Raw genomic sequence first — 27,726 nt, forward strand, 5'->3', positions numbered from 1 at the left:
ATTAAAAACTTCATAAAATGTTATTTCTACTTTATTTCCATTTGAGAAGAAACATTCCCCCCACTTCCCCGTCACCTAGGTTGGGACAATTTCGCACCCTAATCCCTGGTCCAGCATACTAACAATAACCAGAAAACAGCAATAAATAAAGACTGAAATATGAAATGTAAGGTTTCACATTTCTGTTTTTAGTATAGATGAAATTATTTGTCGAACGATATGCAATTTGTATTGGGTAAAACTTCAATAATCTTTGGCAGTTCTTTCCATGAGTTCTTTTTTCTTAACTTTTGATTTTTCTACGTGGGATTAGACTTGGATTTATGTGGGGCTTAGCCACCTCTAGAACCCCCTTAGCTACGCCACTAGTGAGGATAAATCCTTCACAATTCTACATTTTCTTACTATGCTGTTCTTACAACAGGATTAACAAAGGGATGCATTAGGATGCCTAAGTGCTTACAGCAGGATTCCTAAAAACCATCAAGACAAATTCTTACAACTTTTTAATTTTTCATGTTTTTAGGAGTATGTTATAAAGTTTCAAAATGTAGCATGTTTCATAACATGTTCCGGACCTTTAGTTGGAACGTGACGCTTTGTTCAGTTCGTTTTCGATATTGTGCGTTAGCAACACTCGCCAATACAGAGACAGGCAGCGCATGACTTAATGTTGACTACATCAGCGCCCCCAAATAAACAACGGCACTCCTGGGTGAAATAGGTAGTAAGTTTTATAAAATAAATACAAATATTATTTAAAAAGTAGTAAACAAGAAATGGTCTGCCGCGTCAGGGAATGTTAGAAAGTGCGTTTTATGCATGTTTAATTTACATGATGGATTTAGGCTAGGTGTGTTACTGTAAGAGCTCACTACGATTCGGTTCAAATTCTACGTAGTGGATTACATCCGGCCGATACATTTATTTTTTAAAAGAAATTTTATTTTTCGCATATCAAAATTGATTTACTTATTAAGATTCTTTCGGATCTCTTTACGGAAATCAAATTTGTCTCTCAGTCACAAAGAGGCCCATCTGTCGGAAATATAATCTTGAATAGCTGTAAGCTTTGTCGTGCTCTCCGCCAAAACGAAGATAAAAGAAAGTTATAATAGATCTTTTAAAAACACACAAAAGTCCCAAAATTGTGAAATGATAAACATTTGATTTGCAAATGATATCTTAAAACATTCATTACTAATGAGATCAAATGAGCAGGGTCAGGCAAAATGGCCTCCGGTATTTGGATAGGGCGTTGTGTGAGTTGTGGTGGGGATACGGTGCGTTAGAGGAGGGGTATCGGTCGACAGCGGTATACCTGCCATTTTCAGTAGTCGGAATGGCGTGGCACGGTGAGCATCGTGCGTTTGTTATCGAGGAGTAGTGGCGTATTTATGATTTTGTTTTGGGGGGAGGGGCTTGGCTAATTTTAGTCTTGAAAATGTGAAAATTCTGCAGGATATAGTTAAAAAATCACGTAGTTTTTTTACTTCTATGTATTATTTTAATACAGGAAATAAAATTTCAGAGGGGGCGGCTTAAGCCCGGAAGCCTCTCCTTAAATACGCCACTGTGGAGAAGTATATTTGTAATGATGGTTCTGTGTTTACTACTCATTTGGCATTTTGTTCGAGGTTGGCCGACGTGATTCTGTTCCGGATAGAGAAACTATTCAAGTTTGGGTATCAGACATTAGAGCAACAGATTCTGTACTGAGATAAAAAAAAAAAAGCCTGGACAACCTGTTTAAGTGCTGAACGCTCTGGAGATTGCTGGATGGACGCCCTCACACGTGCCACAGATTCCGGCGTTGTAACGGTCCGAGATCGGACAGGCCATGTTTTCTCAGTGCAGAACCTGTTGCTCTAAAGTTTGATAGGCCCTACCCAAACTTGAATAGTCTTTCTATCCGGAACAGAATTACGTCCGCCAAGTCCAAACCGAATGCGCTGACGCCCGCTCGCTGAGAAGTAACCACAGAAACCATCATTTAATATACTCCTACAAAACAAACGTAGACAGTCAACGTGCCACGCCATTGCAACTACTGAAAATAGCACGTATCATACTATCAATAGATACTCTCTCCGTCGCCATATCCCCACTACAGCTCACACAGCGTGTTCTCCAAATACGGGAGGTATTTTTACCTGACTCTGGACCTCCTTCGTGGCTAAGTGGTTAGCGTACCACGGGTTCGATTCCCGGCGGGAGCTCATGTGGTTCGGATTCCACGTTAATCAGTAGGTCCACGTCTCATATAGCCTCGCTGCTGAACGGGACGCTAAACTAAAAATCAACTCAACTCATTACCTGACTCTGTATAATAGGTATTACAGAAAAATAGTATGAAACAAAATTAAGTGACAGCTGTAGTCTTACGTTCCGACTTAGCTCAGTGGACCACAGAGAGGGATTATAAAGAATGGTTGCTTCGAACGGAGTTTCGTCCGTTTCAGCTGCTATGCTGTGCGAGACATGAACCTCCAGTTTAACGTGAGATCTGAGCCATCATAGCTTTCACTGGGATCGAACCCGTGTCTTCAGTGGCGTAGTCCAGTATGCTACGCACATAACCACGAGAAACTCTATGGATTATTGCAGGGTAAAAAATATGGTAGAGGCTGCAAATGTCACGGTTCAAAATGCCGATGATTTTGATGAAACATGGGGGAAATTATGTCCCAAGTAAAAAAAAACGTACTTTTCTATTTTTATCTATTTCTTATTTTTGCTTTTGAAAATTCAAGTAAAACGGTAAACAATTTACATAAACGATCCTTCACTACTATAGAATATTAAATTTTATTAGTGCACAAATGATTTCTTCCTTCACTTCCATGGAATCGATTTTTGTCACTTCTCTGGCTACACTTCGTTATACAGAGTGGCCCAAAATTAGGTATACAGTACCGCTCTGATCAGTTCATTGCATTTTTGTTATCATTTCTTATTGTTATCCATCAAGTAGACTTAGTTTCTTTATTATTTGTTCTTAATGTCTTTTTTTTTTCCTTTTACATTAAGCTCTGAACAGTCGAAGTAAATAAACCCATAAACTAGAATGTTATACTTGATCAATATAGCGATGTATACCTACTTTCGCGCCACCCTGTAAAGTTATAACAAGGGGGTAAAACATGTCCTCTTTCTTAGCCTAAAGGGGACAACCGTTGGGCTTTAAACTGAAGGATTTCACTTCATTACTAAAATGTAGTTCTATTTAAGTAACTTTGTTAGCTTTCTTTCCTTTTAGTCTCTAAATCCGAAGGTTCGAGTCCAGAGTGGTTCGGCAAGAACTCATATATTCTTATTCAAGATTGTTTTCTACTGTAAAAAAAAAAAAAAAAAAAAAGTAGTTAAATCAGTTGAGAATGCGAGAAAAGCATTGCCACAACGAACTTAAAAAGAATTAAATTTTTCGAAGTTTATATAAAATTGTATATTAAATTTATTTGATTAAATTCAATAAATTATACAACAATGACGAACGAATTACTGATTCAATAACTAATGACGCAATAATTATTGACTTAAATGCAATGACACAATAATTATTGACTTAAATGCAATGACACAATAATTATTGAATCAATAACTAATGACACAATAATTATTTAAGCAATAACTAATGATGCAATAATTATTGAATCAATAACTAATAATACAATAATTATTGAAGCAATAACTAATGATGCAATAATTATTGAAGCAATAACTAATGATGCAATAAGTATTGAATCAATACTAACGACGCAATAATTATTGAATCAATAACTAATAACGCAATAATTATTGAAGCAATAACTAATGATGCAATAATTATTGAAGCAATAAGTAATGATGCAATAATTATTGAATAAATGTTAATGACGCAACAATTATTGACTTAAATGGAATGACACAATAATTATTGGCTTAAATGCAATGACACAATAATTATTGAATCAATAACTAATGACGCAATAATTATTTAACCAATAACTAATGATGCAATAATTATTGAATCAATAACTAATAACGCAATAATTATTGAAGCCGTAACTAATGATGCAATAATTATTGAAGCAATAACTAATGATGCAATAATTATTGAATAAATGCTAATGACGCAATAATTATTGACTTAAATGCAATGACACAATAATTATTCACTTAAATGCAATGACACAATAATTATTGAATCAATAACTAATGACACAATAATTATTGAAGCAATAACTAATGATGCAATAATTATTGAAGCAATAAGTAATGATGCAATAATTATTGAATAAATGCTAATGACGCAATAATTATTGACTTAAATTCAATGACACAATAATTATTGACTTAAATGCAATGACACAATAAGTATTGAATCAATAACTAATGACGCAATAATTATTTAAGCAATAACTAATGATGCAATAATTATTGAATCAATAACTAATAACGCAATATTTATTGAAGCAATAACTAATGATGCGATAATTATTGAAGCAATAGCTAATGATGCAATAATTATTGAATAAATGCTAATGACGCAATAATTATTGAATTAAATGCAATGACACAATAATTATTGAATCAATAACTAATGATGCAAGAATTATTGAAGCGATAGCTAATGACACAATAATTATTGACTTAAATGCAATGACACAATAATTATTGAATCAATAATTAATGATGCAATAATTATTGAAGCAAAAACTAATGATGCAATAATTATTGAATAAATGCTAATGACGCAATAATTATTGACATAAATGCAATGACACAATAGTTATTGACTTAAGTGCAATGACGCAGTAATTATTGAACCAATAACTAATGATGCAATAATTATTGAAGCAATAACTAATGATGCAATAATTATTGAAGCAATAACTAGTGATGCAATAATTATTGAAGCAATAGCTAATGACACAATAATTATTGACTTAAATGCAATGACGCAGTAATTATTGAATCAATAACTAATGATGCAATAATTATTGAAGCAATAACTAATGATGCAATAATTATTGAAGCAATAGCTAATGACGCAATAATTATTGAATCAATACTAACGACGCAATAATTATTGAATTAAATGCAATGACACAATAATTATTGAATCAATAACTAATGATGCAATAATTATTTAAGCAATAACTAATGATGCAATAATTATTGAATCAATAACTAATAACACAATAATTATTGAAGCAATAACTAATGATGCAATAATTATTGAAGCAATAACTAATGATGCAATAATTATTGAATCAATACTAACGACGCAATAATTATTGAATCAATAACTAATAACGCAATAATTATTGAAGCAATAACTAATGATGCAATAATTATTGAAGCAATAAGTAATGATGCAATAATTATTGAATAAATGCTAATGACGCAACAATTATTGACTTAAATGGAATGACACAATAATTATTGACTTAAATGCAATGACACAATAATTATTGAATCAATAACTAATGACGCAATAATTATTTAAGCAATAACTAATGATGCAATAATTATTGAATCAATAACTAATAACGCAATAATTATTGAAGCAGTAACTAATGATGCAATAATTATTGAAGCAATAACTAATGATGCAATAATTATTGAATAAATGCTAATGACGCAATAATTATTGACTTAAATGCAATGACACAATAATTATTCACTTATATGCAATGACACAATAATTATTGAATCAATAACTAATGACACAATAATTATTGAAGCAATAACTAATGATGCAATAATTATTGAAGCAATAACTAATGATGCAATAATTATTGAATCAATAACTAATAACCCAATAATTATTGAAGCAATAACTAATAACGCAATAATTATTGAAGCAATAACCAATGATGCAATAATTATTGAATAAATGCTAATGACGCAATAATTATTGACTTAAATTCAATGACACAATAATTATTCACTTAAATGCAATGACACAATAATTATTGAATCAATAACTAATGACACAATAATTATTGAAGCAATAACTAATGATGCAATAATTATTGAAGCAATAACTAATGATGCAATAATTATTGAAGCAATAACTAATAACGCAATAATTATTGAAGCAATAACTAATGATGCAATAATTATTGAATCAATAACTAAAAACGCAATAATTATTGAAGCAATAACTAATGATACAATAATTATTGAAGCAATAAGTAATGATGCAATAATTATTGAATAAATGCTAATGACGCAATAATTATTGACTTAAATTCAATGACACAATAATTATTGACTTAAATGCAGTAACACAATAAGTATTGAATCAATAACTAATGACGCAATAATTATTTAAGCAATAACTAATGATGCAATAATTATTTAAGCAATAACTAATGATGCAATAATTATTGAATCAATAACTAATAACGCAATATTTATTGAAGCAATAACTAATGATGCGATAATTATTGAAGCAATAGCTAATGATGCAATAATTATTGAATAAATGCTAATGACGCAAAAATTATTGAATTAAATGCAATGACACAATAATTATTGAATCAATAAATAATGATGCAAGAATTATTGAAGCGATAGCTAATGACACAATAATTATTGACTTAAATGCAATGACACAATAATTATTGAATCAATAATTAATGATGCAATAATTATTGAAGCAAAAACTAATGATGCAATAATTATTGAATAAATGCTAATGACGCAATAATTATTGACATAAATGCAATGACACAATAGTTATTGACTTAAGTGCAATGACGCAGTAATTATTGAATCAATAACTAATGATGCAATAATTATTGAAGCAATAACTAATGATGCAATAATTATTGAAGCAATAACTAGTGATGCAATAATTATTGAAGCAATAGCTAATGACACAATAATTATTGACTTAAATGCAATGACGCAGTAATTATTGAATCAATAACTAATGATGCAATAATTATTGAAGCAATAACTAATGATGCAATAATTATTGAAGCAATAGCTAATGACGCAATAATTATTGAATCAATACTAACGACGCAATAATTATTGAATTAAATGCAATGACACAATAATTATTGAATCAATAACTAATGATGCAATAATTATTTAAGCAATAACTAATGATGCAATAATTATTGAATCAATAACTAATAACACAATAATTATTGAAGCAATAACTAATGATGCAATAATTATTGAAGCAATAACTAATGATGCAATAATTATTGAATCAATACTAACGACGCAATAATTACTGAATCAATAACTAATAACGCAATAATTATTGAAGCAATAACTAATGATGCAATAATTATTGAAGCAATAAGTAATGATGCAATAATTATTGAATAAATGCTAATGACGCAACAATTATTGACTTAAATGGAATGACACAATAATTATTGACTTAAATGCAATGACACAATAATTATTGAATCAATAACTAATGACGCAATAATTATTTAAGCAATAACTAATGATGCAATAATTATTGAATCAATAACTAATAACGCAATAATTATTGAAGCAGTAACTAATGATGCAATAATTATTGAAGCAATAACTAATGATGCAATAATTATTGATTAAATGCTAATGACGCAATAATTATTGACTTAAATGCAATGACACAATAATTATTCACTTATATGCAATGACACAATAATTATTGAATCAATAACTAATGACACAATAATTATTGAAGCAATAACTAATGATGCAATAATTATTTAAGCAATAACTAATGATGCAATAATTATTGAATCAATAACTAATAACGCAATAATTATTGAAGCAATAACTAATAACGCAATAATTATTGAAGCAATAACCAATGATGCAATAATTATTGAATAAATGCTAATGACGCAATAATTATTGACTTAAATTCAATGACACAATAATTATTCACTTAAATGCAATGACACAATAATTATTGAATCAATAACTAATGACACAATAATTATTGAAGCAATAACTAATGATGCAATAATTATTGAAGCAATAACTAATGATGCAATAATTATTGAAGCAATAACTAATAACGCAATAATTATTGAAGCAATAACTAATGATGCAATAATTATTGAATCAATAACTAATAACGCAATAATTATTGAAGCAATAACTAATGATACAATAATTATTGAAGCAATAAGTAATGATGCAATAATTATTGAATAAATGCTAATGACGCAATAATTATTGACTTAAATTCAATGACACAATAATTATTGACTTAAATGCAGGAACAAAATAAGTATTGAATCAATAACTAATGACGCAATAATTATTTAAGCAATAACTAATGATGCAATAATTATTGAATCAATAACTAATAACGCAATATTTATTGAAGCAATAACTGATGATGCGATAATTATTGAAGCAATAGCTAATGATGCAATAATTATTGAATAAATGCTAATGACGCAATAATTATTGAATTAAATGCAATGACACAATAATTATTGAATCAATAACTAATGATGCAATAATTATTGAAGCAATAGCTAATGACACAATAATTATTAACCTAAATGCAATGACGCAGTAATTATTGAATCAATAACTAATGATGCAATAATTATTGAAGCAATAACTAATGATGCAATAATTATTGAAGCAATAGCTAATGACGCAATAATTATTGAATCAATACTAACGACGCAATAATTATTGAATTAAATGCAATGACACAATAATTATTGAATCAATAATTAATGATGCAATAATTATTGAAGCAAAAACTAATGATGCAATAATTATTGAATAAATGCTAATGACGCAATAATTATTGACTTAAATGCAATGACACAATAGTTATTGACTTAAGTGCAATAACGCAGTAATTATTGAATCAATAACTAATGATTCAATAATTATTGAAGCAATAACTAATGATGCAATAATTATTGAAGCAATAACTAATGATGCAATAATTATTGAAGCAATAGCTAATGACACAATAATTATTAACCTAAATGCAATGACGCAGTAATTATTGAATCAATAACTAATGATGCAATAATTATTGAAGCAATAACTAATGATGCAATAATTATTGAAGCAATAGCTAATGACGCAATAATTATTGAATCAATACTAACGACGCAATAATTATTGAATTAAATGCAATGACACAATAATTATTGAATCAATAACTAATGATGCAATAATTATTGAAGCAATAACTAATGATGCAATAATTATTGAAGCAATAGCTAATGATACAATAATTGTTGAATAAATGCTAATGACGCAATAATTATTGACTTAAATGCAATGACACAATAATTATTGACTTAAGTGCAATGACGCAGTAATTATTGAATCAATAACTAATGATGCAATAATTATTGAATCAATAACTAATGATGCAATAATTATTGAAGCAATAACTAATGATGCAATAATTATTGAATCAATAACTAATGACGCAATAATTATTTAAGCAATAACTAATGATGCAATAATTATTGAATGAATAACTAATAACGCAATATTTATTGAAGCAATAACTAATGATACAATAATTATTGAAGCAATAGCTAATGATGCAATAATTATTGAATAAATGCTAATGACGCAATAATTATTGACTTAAATGCAATGACACAATAATTATTGACTTAAGTGCAATGACGCAGTAATAATTGAATCAATAACTAATGATGCAATAATTATTGAATCAATAACTAATAACGCAATATTTATTGAAGCAATAACTAATGATGCAATAATTATTGAAGCAATAGCTAATGATACAATAATTGTTGAATAAATGCTAATGACGCAATAATTATTGACTTAAATGCAATGACACAATAATTATTGACTTAAGTGCAATGACGCAGTAATTATTGAATCAATAACTAATGATGCAATAATTATTGAATCAATAACTAATAACGCAATATTTATTGAAGCAATAACTAATGTTGCAATAATTATTGAAGCAATAGCTAATGACACAATAATTATTGACTTAAATGCAATGACACAATAATTATTGAATCAATAACTAATGATGCAATAATTATGGAAGCAATAACTAATGATGCAATAATTATTGAATAAATGCTAATGACGCAATAATTATTGACTTAAATGCAATGACAGAATAATTATTGACTTAAATGCATTTACACAATAATTATTGAATCAATAACTAATGATGCAATAATTATTTAAGCAATAACTAATGATGCAATAATTATTGAATCAATAACTAATAACACAATAATTATTTAAGCAATAACTTGTGATGCAATAATTATTGAATCAATAACTATTGATGCAATAATTAATGAATAAATGCTAAAGACGCAATAATTATTGAATCAATAACTAATGATGCAATAATTATTGAAGCAATAACTAATGATGCAATAATTATTGAATAAATGCTAATGACGCAATAATTATTGACTTAAATGCAATGACAGAATAATTATTGACTTAAATGCAATTACACAATAATTATTGAATCAATAACTAATGATGCAATAATTATTTAAGCAATAACTTATGATGCAATAATTATTGAGTCAATAACTAATAACACAATAATTATTTAAGCAATAACTTGTGATGCAATAATTATTGAATCAATAACTATTGATGCAATAATTAATGAATAAATGCTAATGACGCAATAATTATTGACTTAAATGCAATGACAGAATAATTATTGACTTAAATGCAATTACACAATAATTATTGAAGCAATAACTAATGATGCAATTATTATTGAAGCAATAACTAATGATGCAATAATTATTGAAGCAATAGCTAATGACACAATAATTATTGACTCAAGTGCAATGACGCAATAATTATTGAGTTAATAATTAATGGCATTAATTATAGAATCTATAAGAAATGTCTCAATAAATATTGAATCCATAATTGGTATTTGCATTGAATCAATATTAGTATTGATCAATAAGCATATCTTCTCTCTATGACTGAACGGTTCCCGAGATATGGCTCCTTAACTCTCTCGAAATCGGAACTTCTTTGGTCCATATCTCGGGAACGGTAAGGCTTCTTTCACATTATTTGGCGATTTGCTGGATCCGTTCCCGCCAGTTTGCCGGATGAAAAGTGTGCCCTTTTATATTATCCGGTGTTTTGCCGTGGATGAAAAATATCCGAGCAGGGTTGCTGTGCAACTGAAGAAGCAAAACCTTGTGACTCTTGTCGTATTGTGCTGGTTGGAATTGACAGATGCAAAAAGTGTCTTCTACTCGCCTTGTTAAGATAGACAGAAAAAAGTCAGAGACACACATGGGTTCACCTTTTTTTAGAGAAGTGGTAACTTGAAGGAGATTTTTCTATACTGTTTCCACAATCGATAGACTTGAGCAAAATAGCGGCCAGGTTCTGGATATTTAAAATACGATCCTGGTATTCATCTGTTGTGACTGGGAAAACCAGGATAAAGTCCTTTCAGGATAATCGGTGGTTGAGATCTATCCTAGAATCCAGTGGTGGATCTAGAAGGTAAATACTGGGGTGGCTGCCAGAACCCAGACTATGAGAAGTATATCATGAGTTTACTATAAAGTTTAAAAAATATAAAAATAATAGCTTAAATTACTTTCGTCACCCTGAAAACTGGTGGGGCCTAGATCCCCGGCCCCGGGCTAGATCCGCCACTGCCAGAATCTCAAGTCAACACAACCACTGAGCCCAAGGCTAATCTGTAGGCAAAATAATAATAATAATAATAATAATAATAATAATAATAATAATAATAATAATAATAATAATTATTATTATTATTATTATTATTATTATTATTATTATTATTATTATTATTATTATTATTATTTCGGGTTTATTCTTTTATTTTAAGCGTTCCGACTATTGACTCAAGTCTCTTTAAAGCACAGCTCTAGTCCCTGTATTCAAAGGACCATTCAAGAAATTTCAACCATAGAAGTGTTAAAGATAATTATAAAATATATAAGGTACGGTATATTTATCAAATATCACATCATGAATTCTCTCTTGCTTTGCGAAAGTACATAAAGGTATTATTACTAAATATATAATGTTGTTGAAATATTTGATAGTGTATATTTCAATTTTGGGGCACCACAAATTTATAGAATTACAAGCTCATTTGTCCAGTGCTACCCGGACATTTATTTCTCCCAATCTTCAATTACACAGAAAAAATAATTTATATTGATTTGGACTCTTTAATCAACGACTTATGGATTCGACACTCCGGTAGTATCGGTCGTTTTCGATTATTTTTACGTGTCATCTTTTCCCATATATTCTATGTAACAAGTTTGGTTAAAATTACTCCAGGTGTACTGGGCTAGAACATAACCCATACACGAACACACTCCACACACATATATATACTGTATATACGTAAAGCACACGCATCCATATTATCGCAGCCACTCTCTACTCTTTCCTGGCAACACTTGCTTCCTCCCCCAACTACCCATCAGGCAATTTGCCGCGTATATGTGAAAAGCTTCATTGCTTGTAATGTCCCGCTTGGCTATACACGGCGATCTGCCGCGCCGGATTCTAGCAGGAAGATCCGGCTGTTTTTGCTTGCCGGATAAATGTCCGGCGACCGTCGCACATAGCTTCATTGCTGGTAATGTCTTTCTACCTTGTCCGGCAATTAGCCGGAAACGGATCCGGCAAATCGCCGGATAATGTGAAAGGGCGGTAAGAGTGACGAGAAAAATTCCATCAGATAGTTTTTGATGCTCCATCAAACGGAGGGCTCAAATTTGAAAAATTCGCAAGTAACACACACACACACACACACACTAATGTATATATATATATATATATATATATATATATATATATATATATATATATATATATATATATATAGAGAGAGAGAGAGAGAGAGAGAGAGAGAGAGAGAGAAAGAGAGAGAGACATAACGAATTCAGCAACGATTTTTTAAGTTCGTTGAAAACATAAATTCAAATTCAAAAATATCTAGAACTGCATTTTCAAAATATTACGAGAAGACCCCGGACCCCTCGCTAACCCTGGGGTACTCCTAGAACCCATCATTGAACACTGTGAATTAGAGCACCCCCACTAAGTTTCGTCAGTTTTAAGGAGACTGGCACCCCTGCTCTGGTTTGAAATTGTGAACCTGGTTAGAATATCTTATAACATTGTGTGCAAGACATCGTAAATAATACAAGAAACACCATAGGTAAGAGGCTCAGCAAATCTCTAGACAGAGTATGTTACCCTGTTGGCTTGGAAACAATCGAGAACAAGGGAGAATATTTTCTCTTAGATTGTTTATACACAATCTCAGCAGCTCCGCTCTGTATATTTATCTTCAACTAAAGTTTAAAGTTACTCCAGAGACCATAATTCAATTTCTAACATTTGTTGCAAGAAAGGAAGAAAAATATAGAAAAAACAGGCTTTCTCTATGCTTTTAAGAAAAGTGTCAAATACGAAAAAGATGTTTTGCAAGAAAGAAAGAACGAAAAAATGTACTCTTGAGCGAGTAATATCTCTTTACTCTACATTTTCAAAAAAAGGAAAAGAAACGAAGCCAGTAAGAAACAGGGTTTCCACACGATATACGGAAAAAGTTACTAACCGGAGTTAGTAGTGAAATTTAGGACAATAGAATGAAACGTTCTGGGTTCGTCCAATAGAGCTCCATATGACGAACTCTTCTAAAGTTCACCTCGCTTGTTTATATGTTTTTAGTTTAACGTCCCACGATTGTCCTTTAGGCTAAGGGAAACTATGATTAAACCAAGTGAATGATAATGGAAGAATTGGTCGAATGAGAAAGTGGGAGGAAACGGGAGTACCCCGAGAAAACCTAAAAGCACGATGTTTTGCACCATAAATTTACTTGACGGGAGATTGAACCAGGGATCCCACACACCAGAGCTTAGCGCTCTACCACTGAGCCATCATGTTCCATCAGTTTGATTGAAATACAAAGTTATCTTGAATCTTCTCTTTACCCTTTTGTTCCAATTTATTTCCCCATTTAAGGTATATTTATCAAGTCAAACTATTAGACAAACCGTCGTGGAAAATGCGCCGTTGTTTAGTGCAGTGATTAGCAACCTTTCTTGACTGAGGACACACTTGTTTGATATTTTTGTAATAAATAATAATATTATAATATCAATTATAATAGTGAAACCATTTAGTTTAGCACTGAACATTATTGCTACCGCTGGAAGTGTTGACTTATGCAGTATGTATCGATTTTAATTAATTATTATTAAATCGTTCATGATTTTTATATTCCAAAATTTCGCGACACACCTTAAGGGGACTGTGTGACACACAAGTGTGTCTCGACACCTCGGTTGAGAACCACTGGTTTAGTGTACGAAACAAATCAAAAGCGGTTGGGAGTAAAATGGAAAATGGCCCTGTATAGACACCATTACTTCTTTCTGTGAATAAATTGGTAACATTCACTAATTGAGTTGATTTTGAGTTCAGCGTCTCTTTCAACAGAGAGGCTATATGAGACATGAACCTACTTATTAATGTGTATTCCGAACCACATGAGCTTCCGCCGGGAATCGAATGGACGTTACCCACAGCAAAGGCGTGTAATTTAACCGCTTAGTCACGAAGGAGCTCTAACATTAATTAATTAAATTTGATCTTAAATGGCGTGCTATATCTGAAAAAAACTAAAATTTCTCTTGATTATTATTCTGTTTTTATAATAACTTTGTTGCTTAATGTAATTTTTCATAGTTGACTAAATTTATCAAAAGTAACAAAAATAATAATAACACACTCGTTTGCCTAATTAATATTCCTTAACAAAATTCTTAATTGGAGTTATTTGTGTAGTTTTAGTAACTTGATCTAAACAGAGTTCGTTCTTGATATTTTTGTACTCTATAGTCTCCTCAGTTTTGTATTATTATTATTATTATTATTATTATTATTATTATTATTATTATTATTATTATTATTATTATTATTATTATTATTATTATTATTATTATTTTGTTTGTTTTATCAAACCTATTTCCTTATTGACCGATTCTTTTATCGAATCTGTTCTTTTTGTCCGATTGTGTTATTGAATCTATTTCCTTCTGTTCAATTGTCTTATCAATTCTACTTCCTTTTGTAAAAGTGTTTTATCAAATCTATTTCTTTTAGTACAATTGTTTTATCGAATTCACTTCCTTCTGTCCAATTGTCTTATGTAATCTATTTCCTATTGCTCAATTGTCTAATTGAATGTATGTGCGTTTGTTCAATTGTCTTATCGAATCTATTTCCTTTTGTACGATTGTCTTATCGAGTCTATTTCCTTTTTATTTCAAATGCCTTATCGAATCTGTTTCCTTTTGTAGAATTGTTTTATCGAATCTGTTTCCTTTTGTAGAATTGTCTTATCGAATCTGTTTCCTTTCGTCTGATTGTCTTATCAAAACTATTTCCTTTCATCCAGTTGTCTTATTGAATCTATTTCCTTTTGTACGATTGTCTTATCGAGTCTATTTCCTTTTTATTTCAAATGCCTTATCGAATCTATTTCCTTTTGTAGAATTGTCTTATCGAATCTGTTTCCTTTCGTCTGATTGTCTTATCAAAACTATTTCCTTTCATCCAGTTGTCTTATTGAATCTATTTCCTTTTGTCCAATTGTCTTATCTAATATGCTTCCTTTCGTCTGATTTTCTTATCGAATCTACTTCCTTTTGTACAATTGTCTTATCGAATTTATTTCCTTTTATCAAATTGTCTTGTCGAATCTATTTCCTTTCGTCCAATTGTCTTATCGAATCTATTTCCATTTGAAATGTCTTATTATCTTTGTGTTCTTAAATAATTGACTGAATAATGGATACTACATTGCACTTGGAGTACCATTACTTTTCCGGGTGGCACGGATTTTTTTTTCGTACTGAAAGCAAGTAATAAGTCTTTTTCGGGATACAAAAGCGTTAATAATTAACTATTGAATTGTCCACGAGAAGAGATGTGAAGAGATGAGACAGAATTTTGTTGTCGAGATGTGGACGAAATTAAATCTTTCAGTTTTGCTTCCACGGTGATAATGTGTAGACTAAAGAAAACGGTGAACATGAAATTGAATGAAAAGTTGGAGTGAAGAAACTTGAATGAAGTAGAAGAACCCCGAGAAAACACACGCACACTTATTTATCCACCTCTCAAAGCCCACTTGATCGACCTGGGATCGAACCAGGGACCTCACGCACCGGATGCGAACGCTCTAGAAGTAAGCCATCACTTCCTGGAAATGTCAGACGAGAAATTGCTCTTCTAGTACAAAAAGATATACTTTTAGAGACGAGATATACATATATATTACATACATACATACGAGGGAAAATCAAAAACTAAGAACACAAGGCCGATATTTTTGCAGTTCCGCCTATTATAGAGCGATTAGGAGTGTGCAGTAATTTTAATACATGGAGTTTTTAACTATGCAAAGTTTCATCCACCTACGATAATAGTTGTGGGTAAACACAAATGGCGACTCGTTTGGAAAACTGGTCTCGCGAAGAAGTTCGTCCATTTATACTATTTCTGTCGGCGAAACATGTAACCACGGCTGAAATTCACCAGCAGCTGGTAGAGAAAACGGCCAGGACTTCTCACTTACTGGACGGCAACACGCGCCCGCATACAGCTCAGACCTCGCTCCAAGCGACTTTTACCTATTCCCGCACTTGAAGGAGTACTTAGAAGAAATTTGCATCGCTTCTGACAAGGAAGTGAAACACTTTGTAACAAAACAGCTGAACACGCAAAGACAGGATTTTTAAAGGAGGGAATCTTCAAACTCATTCCGTGATGCGGCAAGTGCCGCCACTGGTATGGAGACTATGCCAAAAATTAACCTAATGTTTGTACTATGTGTTGGCTGAATTGCTTGTATGAAATAATGTATACACGTTTCACTGCAGGATTTGTAACCTTACTTTTTGATCAGCCCTCGTACATATTATTATTATTTTTATTTTTATTAGCACATTTGTCTTAACAGTGCGAGAAGCTAGAGCCACAGATTGTACGAAATATAACAGTAAACTATTCATAGGAAAGCAAACGTTGTTTATGGAACTCCATTTGTTTAACTTCGTGTTTATATCTAGATATAAAAGAAGAAATCCTGACTACAGATTAACGCACAAGATATACCGTGTGACGTAAGATACCACTAAGGAAGGAGTTTTGAAAATTCGATGTGGAAAGCGGAAATGGGGTGAAAATTATTATAGCATTGTAAATTTCCGAATCCCTGATGGGTTGCGACATGAAAGTTGATATTTGTATTTTCCCTAGAAGGGAAGAGAAATGTCGGGAAGTAAAAATTACAATTGTTATAACAGGATGACTATAACTAGAAATCCTTTAAGGTTATAGATATGCAATTTAATATTTAAACTTTTCATTTATGATAATTGAAAAACATGTTTCATCGTTTTCTGCTATTGCTTCTAGACAGGGGCGGATCCAGGACCGACTTCTCGGGGGGGGGGCGGTGGGTTGTCATAATGCTACTTTTAAGGGGTCCAAACTCTGGGATGGATTTTATTTATATATATAAAATAAAAAAGTTTCCTCTTCTGGGGGGGCGACGACGCCCCAATTGCCCCTCCCCCACATGGATCCGCCCCTGCTCCTAGAAGGAAAGAAAAATTCTGAAATAAAAAAGTACAATTGCAAGTTTTAAAATAAGACGGTCATATCTGAAAATTTGTTAAGGTAAGAGATAAAGAAAAATGATATTTAGATGTTTATTTAAAATAACTCCAGATATGTTCCAGCGTTTTTTTTTTTTAAATATTTCCCCTACAAGAGGAGAAAAAAGACAGTAAGGTAACAAGAGTGGGAGTTGCAATTGTTAAAATTAGATGGCCATATCTCGAAATTCTTTAAAGTTACAGAGACTGGGGTTCGATTCCCGGCGGGAGCTCAGGTGGTTCAGATTCCAGTAGGTCCATGTTTCGTATAGCCTCGCTGCTGAACGGGACGTTAAAATCATAATCAACTCAATCAACTCCTTAAAGTTACAGATATAAATTGTAACAGTTAAGTCACAAGAACTTGGCCTAATGCATACAAAAGGTTGGCCGAGTCTGTAAAAATGTCGGGTTATCAGGAATGGGGGATAGAAAAGAGTAAGTACAAGTGTTTCGTCAGAAGATACAGTACTATACTTGTATGATTGGTTGTTTGAAAATACAACAGAGAATAAACTGCCCAATTACCCTTAAACAAAGGAAAAATACGTACTTTATGAAGGCACAGAGCCTTTACTATACATGAAAATTAAAATTAATGAACAAATAGTGTACAGTAATTTACCTCATAAGACAGCAGATCCACAGCCAGCCCAAAAATTTAGGGGGTTCCGGTAGAAGTTAGGGGGCCCGACCCAATCATATTATACTTCATCACCATATTATAGTTAATTTGCAAGCCTACCGTAAAATTTTATGGGGGTCAGCCAAAGTTTAGGGGGGCGGACCTCCTTTCCCCCTGTGGATACGAGCCTTAAGACAGACCTCAGAAATATACTTCATGAAGGCATAAAGCTGTCTATAATGAAAATTAATTAGCGCGTAGAGTTTTTCGCCCTGCCAGAGTGATACCGAGTTATCCGGACTGCCGAGTTATCTAGTGCCGAGTTTTATTATCTCTACTGTATGTAGGCTTTCAGCGGTTTTTTAATGTTTCACTTAGAATAGAAGGAAAAAGTATGGAGGTTGCAATTGTTAGATATAGTAAGATGGTCATATCTCGAAATCCATATCCGTGTATTCCATATCATGTTAGGTTGAGTTGAGTTGATTTTGAATTTAATGTCCCGTTCAGCAGCGAGGCTATATGAGACCTGAACCTACTGATTAACGTGGAATCCGAACCACATGAGCTCTAGCCGGGAATCGAACCCGGGTCTCCCACGCCAAAGCGCGTACGCTAACCGCTTAGCCACGGAGGAGCTCTATATCATGTTGGGAATACGAGAAGTGCGAGACTGTAAGCCGAGCAGATGTAGGTCTCTGGGGACGAAGTCCCCAGCTATCTGAAAGCCAGCATGCATGGTTATACACGTAAATGGAACTCAGACATTGTTCTGCACACAAATGAAAAAAAAAAAAAAAAACTGTGTAGAATCATTTAGGAAAACGAGAAGAGTTAATTTTAGTGGTTTTATATTAACGTGCTGACATGGTTTAATAATTTAATCATCTGTGTGTTTTAAACAAGTTTACTAAATACGTAAACAACAGACGAACTCATAACAACACATAAAACATGTAACAACTGTCATGCAAACCCACGACTGTGGTGTGGGACGACAGAGAAAACCTAAATGACATAAGCTGGGATCGATTTTGATTTCCTTCACTCTAGCGAAGAAGTCAAATAAAACCGTTATTCATAGGGGTAGCTAGAGTGGGCAGATCTCTCTAGAACATTGTTGCCTTCCTTAGAATATCGTTGGACCACAGGGAAGGTTGAAATGAAATGAAATCTTTAACGTTCCACGGTTATGCCGGTTAAGCTAAAGGAGACAGTGATAATGAGAAATGGGTGAAATGGTGGAATGAAGAAAGTGGGAGGAAACGGGAGAACCCCGAGAAAACCCACGAGCACGGTGTTTGTCCACCACAAAGTCCACACGGCCCGGAGCTGGGATCGAACCAGGGACCCCAAACACCGGAGGTGAACGCTCTACCACTGAGCCACCACGCCCCGCACAGGGAAGGTTGTTTCAATTTCGAGCAGTAAGGATCGATACTCCTCCCTAGTAAAATATTCTAGCTACACCAATGCCATTATTCCAATGTTCTCTACAGAAGTACATTTTGTAATGCTTATGCGCTAGAGGCAATAACAGTCCGTGATTTTAGACCTTCGCCTAATTTATTCTATTTTATAAAATATTACAAAAAATATAGTCTTTGTATCTACAAAGGGAATATTTTAAAATTTTTCTTATAACAAGTGAGGTGAAGGAAGGAAATGTTTTATACGAGAACCCTTTAGGCCATAGCAGCCTCCAGGGCATCTTGCAGAGATTTCAGGATATGGTACTTTTTGGTAACCTCCTTAGTTCATGGCAGCCTCCAAAGGCTCGGATTGTAGTCAAAAGTCTTCATCCCGGCGAAATTAAAATACCGCTAATTTTACAGTAATTACGTGATCTCTTCAAATAGATAAAAGATAATTGAAATATGGAACAAGAGCGCCCTAGACAATATTATTTTGCGTGAGGTACCGTTATCACAAGTCACCTAGTGGCTTTCTGTTTTCAGCTGTTTAGAAACGCGAAAATAAATGCCGAATTTCAAAATGGCCCGAAATCGAAAGCAGATAAGTGGGTCGTGATAACGGTATCTCATGTAAAATAATATTGTCTAGGGCGCTCTTGTTCCACATTTCGATTATCTTTTATCTATTTGAAGAGATCACATAATTACTGTAAAATTAGCGGTATTTTAATTTCGCCGGGATGAAGACTCTTATCCCCTTAGCTCATGGCAACCTTTAGGGATTTATGCAAGATACTGCTCCTTCGTCCAGGGCGATCTCGGAAGCAGGTGTAGGTTAAGTGATCAGTAGTCAACCGATATATCTGTCTTCTTCAGGTCCATTTTTATAGGCCATTTCTGGGTGGATCATTCCTCTTCGGTTCCCATCGTGCTGTCTTCGTGCCTTCCTGGTTTATGTGTACCATCTCCATCTACTGATACTTGTAAACAAAAGCACATGTTGTATGAATAACATGTGCTCGCACTGAAAGGTGGGGATCCTTACAATACATTTCCCCTTGCAAGAAAACATTTATCTAGACATAATTTATATAAAATGGCAACACTGCAGAGAAACTGAGAAACTAAAGTTAAAATGTCTCAAAGAACCATTTATCAAACACGATCTAAGTTTTTAAAAATATATTTTTCATTGTTGTGTCTTGTATTTTCCCGTTTTGTTTTTGTTTATCTTTTATTTTCATTCAATGCCTTTAAGCTATACAAGAAAAATGCAACAAGAGGAAGAATTTATGAAAAGTTCCTTTTCAGTTGAAACTGTGATGCTTTTTCATGTTTCAGTTGTCTTAAACAATTGCTCAACGCATGTTAAATTGTCGGATATCATCATGTAAAACATCTTTTTCAAACACTCAGCTTTTCACTAAAATATACTTTTTTCTTCAATTCCCTTTTTGTTAAGCAATATATTATTTTTTTCTGTTAATATTCTATCAAAGCACTTATGTTTCCACTTGCATGGATTTAATAAATCTTTTTTTCTTTTCTTTTTCAGAGGAAGAATATGAGATGAAAATAAATGTTAGAAAGACAAAAGCCGTTGTGATTGGAACGAAGGGGTCGGTGTCAAATATAGAAGTAGGAGAGGAGAAAATAGAACAGGAAACTAGGTTTCGATACCTGGGTAGTGTTATTAGTAATAATATGAAATGTGAAGGTGAAATAAAAACAAAGATAGGAATAGCTATAGAAGTCCTTAGAAGGAAAGAAAATACTATTTTGTGGGATCTTGAATAAAGAGTTGAGAAAAAGACTCATAAAATGTTTCGTGTGCAGTGTTGTACTATACGGGTCAGAAATATGGACATTACGCAAAAATGATGAGAAGTGACTAGAAGCCTTCGAAATGTGGATATGAAGAAAAATGGAGCGAATTACTTGGAAAGAGTGGAAAACGAATGAGAGGGTGTTGGAAGTGGTGGTGGGGGGCAATAACAATTTTAGATATTGAAAAGATAAAAGAAAATTGGTTGGGACGTTACCTATGAAGAAATTGTCACATGAGAGACGTGCTAGAGGGTATGGTGGCAGGAAAGAGAGGGAGGGGGCAAATAGTAGTCCATTAATTTGAAGACTATAATTAACGAACGATACCAAAACAGAAAAATCTTATATCAAGATGAAAATATTAATAGTAGACCGTAGAGCATAGAAGCATCTCAGTTGGATCAAGTGACTTGTTAATAATGACAAAATACCTATGATGATGATGATAATTTTTTCTTATATATATATAAAAATACAGGTTAATCTACAAATAATGGAAACAGCTGAAGTAAGGACAGTCAGGACACTGGGTTTGCAACGATCAAGCGGCGACCAGAGTGAAGTTAGTTGGTGATAGTGTAAAAAGGAAATAATCATGCTACGGGGAAAGCAGTAGAACAGCAGCGTGCAGTGAAGTAAGCAGACGGTAATAGAGTAAAATAAGCGAGCTCTCTGATTTTCAAACAGATTAAAATGTTGACGCGGTGCAAGCGTGACTAAAGTGTCAAATTTGTTGGGTATGTCAAATTTGTTGGAAGTGTACATGAAGACGGCCTACAAAACGCGTGATTGATAGGTTTCACACAGGATTCAATCGGATTTTCACTCAGAATCGTCTTAAGACTAAAGTAGCCCCTCCCACAGCATGTGTTCACAATCAAAGTCCGCCCCTATTTACATGTCACTGACATACGGAATTGAATTGCAAGGATGAAAGCACCTGTCGTTCTTTAAGAAAAAATGTTCCGGGGGCACACGTAATATTCCGGGGGGTACTACTGGTACTATTTTATTTATTATTATGTTAAAGACGTATTATTTTGGTCTCGTCAAGGGAACGCTCTCAGAGCTCCGGGGGGGCAGTGCCCCCCCCCCCCAAAATAACGTGTCTGGAAGAAACACTGGAAACTACTGATATGGAATCACGCTTTAGCAGGACACAATAACACTGCGAGCATTCAACAAGGACTACAGATAAAAGAAAATGTGTGATATAGTCGTTTAGGTCATCGCTCACCATACTTCAAACCAAGGAACGTGTTTATGTGTGGTGGACACCAAAAGAAAGCCATGATTCGCAGTGTCTCCCTCTATGAAATTTGGCGAGGACTATTTGGTGTTATAAGCTCTAGTAATCTGGTTTCCAGATTGTTTTCTTGCAAGGTTATATTCTCATAACCAAACATGGACATTTTCTCTTTTTCTTTCTTATGTATTTTTCAAAAATGAGAAAAGAAATTAAAGAGATGAGACATTAAGAGAGAGAGAGAGAGAGAGAGAGAGAGAGAGAGAGAGAGAGAGAGAGAAGATTAAATTAAATATCTCAAAATTATCCAACAATCTTTATATATGTCTAATTTTAGTTCTTGTTTGAATTTGTGGATAAGAATTTAGGACTTTCCTAAGCAATTTAGATGGCCAGATATTTTTGAACATGATTGTACTGCAGATACCTTAATTATCTGACTTATTTATTTATTTATTTATTTATTTGTAACTTAATAGGGTTTTAAGGGGCCGCAGTGGCCCAGAGTTAGAGCTTTCACCCCTGGCACACGGGGTCCTTGGTTCGATCCCAGCTCGCGCCAAGTGAGCTTTGTGGTGGACAAACACCGTGTGTGCGGGTTTCCTCGGGGTTATCCCGTTTCCTGCCACTTTCCTCAGTCCATCATTTGATTCATTTCTTATCATCACCTTCTTCTTTAGCCTTCTTCTTTAGCCATACACGAGAGACATAAAACTTTAAAAGATTTCATTTCATTGCATCATATTGCATATAATAGAGGAATCAGATTTATATTAAATGAACTCAAACCTTTTCATCATAATAATAATAATAATAATAATAATAATAATAATAATAATAATAATAATAATAATAATAATAATAATAATAATAATAATAATAATAATAATAATAATAATAATAATAATAATTTATTCAAGATCGGCAAATTTGAAAATAAAATTAAATGTTTTCTGTAATTTTACGTACAGTGTTTACATTCTGTAGCTTAAGGAGATGTAGCTTTGAGTGTAAAGATCAAAATGCTAATCTGGAATTATATATAAAGGTAAATAGATAAAAATGAATGATTTTCAAATGAATTACTGGAGTAAGAATGTAAAGAGACGTGAAAGCCTTGAGAAAGCCCAGGGACACGATGTTTTACACCAAAAGTTGCGTGCCCTCGGATCAAGCTATTAATCTCTAGCACGAGAGTTGAGCACCCTACCACAGAGACACCGTGGTTACCTTAAGTACTATAGACGTATTAAATACAATAAACTCGGTTAAAAAGTAAGGAATGTATTGAATTCTCTTCAGAGTATTACTACCCCGTTATAAGTAAACGGTCGTAAGTGTTAATTCATGTTATGGCAGATATGTTTTTAACTTATTTGGCTAGCATCTTCTTATAAACTGAGGGGCAGTGGTGGCTCAGCGGTAGAGCGTTCACCTCTGGTACTTGGGGTCCCGGGTTCGATCCCAGCCCCCGCCAAATCAACTTCCTGGTGGACAAACACCGTGTGTGTGGGTTTTCTCGGGTTCTTCCGTTTCCTCCCACTTTCTTCATTCCACCATTTCATTCATTACTCATCATCACCGTCTCCTTTACTCTAACCGGCATAACCGTGGAACGTAAAACTCAAAATTGTATTTCAATTTTTCCTTATAAACTGAAAAAAAAAAAAACATTCCCTGTATGAGACTTCTTGTGGTTACATAGTTTTTACCTTTCGTGTCCTACATCTGGGTTTGTATCGCAGTGAATCTAAATCTTAATTTGGGTTTTACATTACTTTGAAAATCCATGCCTTATGCGATTCAAGTCCTTAAAATAGGCATTGCCTGAATGTTGACGACAAAGTGCTTACAATACTGTTACCCCTTTGGATATGAAGATAGAAGGGCGTACATTAGAAAAGAATAGCTATTCACTACACTTTAAAGTGCTCGTGCAGTGTGTTCATTCAGATACATACAAACCTGATATATGTTAGTGTGAAATGGACCGATGAACAGCTATATTTTCGAAGTTTGATAAGTGTGCATGGATAAATATTGATGACACCTGTGATAGAAATTTGAGCAATCTTCATGGCATTAGAGAGGTTCAAAAGTACACACATTACAATCTTGCAAGCAACCATTTGGGGTCTTACGACGACGATTAGATATACTCGAATATTTCATTTTCATATCAGATATAAACAACTCTGACTTTGATATTTTGCCACCAACTGAAGGAATAATTTAAAGGACAGCATTTTCAAACCAGAGAATGTCATTTTGCATGATATGGGGCACTTTATATATATGGGGGACTACTACAGGTGTCCAACGTCTTCCATAAGTGGCAGCGAGTAAAAAATGTGGCTGTGAATTATATCAAAGCAATGTGAACGTTTGAATGTTCTATATTAAGGGATTTCTATTCTATGGATTTTTTGTAATGACTTTCTTTTCAACTCTCGTATTAAAAATAGGAATACAACCCATTACCTCTCTTGTAGTCTTGATACCAAATGAACAGACATTCGAAATAATTATAAAACATTTAAAAAAATCTAAACCGCCTTCATAAGCATAAGCAAATTGTTTAAAAAGTTACAAACAGCAAAGGCTAAGACTATTATGTACTTTGAAACTATTCCGAATCTTTACAGTTTAACCCCTGTGATATTATGCAACCATAATAACCGTAAAGTACGCGTGGTTGCCTATAAGCATGTTACTTTTTCCTAATTAACCCAGCATTCGTTGAGATGTTTTATAGATTAGCACCAAAAGTTAGTCCCTAAAGTTAGATTCTAAAGAAATATATATCCGGAAATTTATATGATGTTTCTTACTAAAAGAAATATATATGTATATATACAGGGTGTTTCAAAGCAACACCGACAATGTTTGAGAGCTAATTCCTGACACCAAGATAAGATAAAAAGTATAGAGCAACCTGGGTGCACAAATGCTTCCTTTCGAAGATAAAGGTTACCGAAAACATGAAAAATGAAATTTAAAAGTCCATAGATTCGAAACTATGCAACCTATCGTAGTCAGGTCAAGACTTTACTTAGGAAGTAATATGTACGTTATTCAAAAATACATGTTTCAGAATCCTAAGGTATTCATACAACAATTTTTGCAGATGGAGTTCGGGTTTGAAGTACTCACAAACTACATGTATAAAAATTGTTGCAGAAGTACCGCAAGATTCCGAAACTTTTATATTTTCATATGGAGGTCCCATAGTTTTGGAGCTATGGATTTTTAAAGTTCCTTTTTTTATATATATTTTCGGCAGCCTATAAGTCCGAAAGGAAGCATTTGTGCACCCAGGTTGGACTATACTTTTTGTCTTATCTTGGTGTCAGGAATATATATTAATTGATTAAATTAAGAACCTCCTGCTTTTTTTTAAGTCGGTTTAGTCTGGCCGCTCAACTTTCTTTCTTTAGGGGGCTATATGTTTGCAACTGTATGTAGAAGATTTCAGCACTTTCGTTCGGAATGACGATCTCAATTGGGTAGAGAAGATTCAAATTTCATTTATTAAGAGTACATTACTTAATCAAAAGAAGCTGAACGGCCAGGATATTTTAAGAACATGATTGTACCTTTGAAGCATAATTGTTTGAATGGAAATAACTCCAGTGATTTATTTTTCAAAGCGTATTCCAGTAAGGACGTCATAACTTTCAAATCAAGTTCTGACAACACTGACTATATTAGCAAGATTAAACTGTGACCACTGCGTGCAGTTGTGTGTGTCAAATTAGAACGAAGAAATACAACATTCATCAGTACACAGACAATCGAAATTCACTATCAACCTGTATTTTTTTAGTTCGATGGAAGGTTCCCTGACGCGTTCTGTTTAAGAACGGTGATATGAAATATTCGCCAGATCATACGGTTATCTATCGGGTTATCACACGTCGTAAGTTTATGAAAATAAGCCACGAACAATTCGTGAACTGAAAGAAAACATTGAACGAGGCAATGCTAGTTTATAGAGCGCAATATGTGTATAAAATTGGTGATAAAATAGTCCTTTAGAATCAATTTCATCCACCGAAGAAGGAAAGGATATTTGAATTTTATATTTAAAATATAATACGGACCTATTATAATTGATTGACCAGATTTTATTAATTCACTGCAGTTTTATTATTGGACATATTGGCACAAAACTTTGCAGAAGTACTGAAAACTTTGCACAAAACTTTGCAGACCTACTGAAAAACTTTGCACAAACCTTCGCAGATCTACTGAAAAACTTTCTACAAAACTTTGCAGACCTACTGAAAAACTTTGCACAAAACTTTGCAGACCTACTGAAAAACTTTGCACAAAAATTTGCAGACCTACTGAAAAACTTTGCAGACTTACTGAAAAACTTAAAAAGTTGTGTGTGTGTGTGTTGTAGGTTCTGACTTCTGATTTCTGCCACAACAGAGCAACCCTGAGCATTTATTCAAGATGACAACAGGCGCAGAGAAAGCTTATGTTGTATTCAAGTTTCATTCACATCACAACAGTTCAACGACACTTTTGAACGAAATTCAACAAAGATCCACCAACTGCCAAGTTCATTCGGCGATGGTTTCCACAGTTTACAGCTTCAGCGTGTCTCTGTAAGGGGATATCAACTGGTCGGCCTACAGTGAGAAATGGTTTGTAGGCAAGCAAGCGACCGAGTTTTGCACAAAGCCCACAGAAGTTGATAAACAGAGCAAGCAAAGAGCTGAACATTCTACAACCTACCCTTAGGAAGATCTTAGGGAAACGATTGAAGCAGAAGTCTTACTGCTTCCAATTGCTACAAGCTCTGACGCCTGATGTCAAAATCAGACGCTTTGAATTTTCGACAGAGTTGCAACAGTTTATATTATAGAAGAAGATGGTTTTGTGACAAAC

Source organism: Thermobia domestica, chromosome 15 (assembly GCF_964235325.1).
Source record: "Thermobia domestica chromosome 15, izTheDome1.hap1.1, whole genome shotgun sequence".
NCBI lineage: Eukaryota > Metazoa > Arthropoda > Insecta > Zygentoma > Lepismatidae > Thermobia > Thermobia domestica.